Genomic DNA, 1,976 nt, shown 5'->3' with positions numbered 1-1,976 from the left:
GGTCGCGGTGGGGGAACATGTCACTCTCGAGGGTGACTGGAGGCGATTTTTGGTCTCCAGGCTCCATAAGTTGACCCCTCTCAGGGCTTGCCCTCTTCCACCGTCCATCAGACCAGGCTTCCCCCTGCTACCACCTGCCCCCCAGCCCCCCCAAACGCTGCTGCGGGGCCCAATCCTGCCCCAGGGCTGGATCCTGTGCCCAGTCCTTGCTCTTTGCTTGTGCAAGAGGCGCTAACCCAATGCCCTGACCCCAATGGCATGAGCAGCATTTCAGACCCTGGGAGAATCTGACAGTGATGAAAATGCATCGAAAAAATGTAATGACACGAATGGTTGACCAACCCCAACTGCCTCCATCGAAACTGGGCTCCCTTTGATTTTTTTTGTGTTGGTAACTGTATCAGAAAGTCTGTGTCAGCCCAGTGCAATTTGTGCTTTCCAGCCTCGGGGCCAAACGTCCTCGCTGGAGCAGATCTAAGGGCCAGAGTTGAGGCTTTGAGTCAGGTCCTGTCTTTTGTGGTTCCCGTGGCACAACGTGAGCTGCAAAACATGGGGAGCCTCACGTCTGCCACAGCCCCACAGCTCTGTGCCGCTGGAGCGAGCCCTGGCTGAAGCAGGGTTCAGGCAGACACACCTCCCTGCTGTTAAGAAACCCCAGGTTTTTTATTAGAACTGAGCTAATGAGGTGGTTAAAGCTCCCAGGTGATGGCATGAAGCTGCTGCCTGGTGTGACTGCAGCAGTGGTGGCCTTCACCTCTCCCATATTTGCAAACTCTGGTTGAAAACCTGCCGCGGGCGCTGGGACGGGGTGAGCTCAGGGTTGGAGGGCAGGTTTCAGCCATCCCTGTGGACCCCACTGATGCTGCACAGATCTCCTTTACATCTACGGGGGATTCTGTTGGCTCAGAGAGACAAGCAAGAAGAGGGGTGCTGGTGGTGGGAGCCTTGGGGCCACTGATGTCCCCAACATGGCCACCTGCCCCTGAGCCCTCTCCGGGTTGTAATCACCAGGAGTGGCTGGAGCCATCTGGCATCATCCAAGGCTTCTCCCTGAGATAAACACCGGCTGGTGGTCCCTGAGTGCAGGAGGGATGCACTAGCTGCATCCTGGCTGGGGGTCTCACCCTTCATGGTGACAGTCCCACCAGAATGGAGGTGTTTTCCCCTGTCTGCAACAACATACAGCATAGGAGGGTGGGGGGGATGTCATGTCACTTGAAATTCTGTTTCAGGGGGAATTGTCCTGTTCACAACAGCTCTTACTTTTTGGTTTCATTCCCTGGGGAAAGCAACTCTGCTCCAAAGGTCTGTTGTCCTTTGCCGCTGACCTTTAGACTGCAGCAGCCTTTGATAGTAAACAACGAGCAGCTCTCCGGTCCCCCGGCAGTGGGTAAGCCTGGGCAGGGAGCGTGCAATTGTATACACACGTTAACTAGCATGAGCAGGAGTGCATGGCTGAACCTGGGTGAAACCTGGGTGAAAAAAGGGCTTTGCTTTGGGAAGTGTGGGGTTTTGTGGGTCTAGCCCACCCGCTGTGTGCTCAAAACACACCCGGCATCGTGATTCCCTGAAGTCACAGTGCAGGATTTGGCACACACATCTCTTTCACGCTGCTTTGGGTAAAGTTCTCTCACCCTAAAAGGGGGATAGAGGCATTAATACACTGAGTTTTGAGCCCCTGCGTGCCTTCAGGCTGGGGAAAATCTAAAAAACAGCTAAACTCCCATATTCTCCACCTTGGAGCATTGCTGAAAGTGTAGATATATATGTATAAAAAAAAAAAAACACACACACAAAAAAAACCCCAAACAAAAAAACCCAAACCAAAGCACACAAAGCAGAGGAGGAGCGCGTGGCTGAGAAGTCTCCAGCGAGGCGTGTGTAGAGGCGCTGCTACTAGAGAGGAGCGGTAGGAGCCGGGCGTCTTGTAGGGTTTTTACGGTGGAGCCGGCAGAGCCGCAGCGCCCGGGAGCCCT

Source organism: Pterocles gutturalis, unplaced genomic scaffold (genome assembly GCF_000699245.1).
Source record: "Pterocles gutturalis isolate BGI_N339 unplaced genomic scaffold, ASM69924v1 scaffold6558, whole genome shotgun sequence".
Taxonomy (NCBI): domain Eukaryota; kingdom Metazoa; phylum Chordata; class Aves; order Pterocliformes; family Pteroclidae; genus Pterocles; species Pterocles gutturalis.
Note: the sequence above shows the minus strand (reverse complement) of the source record.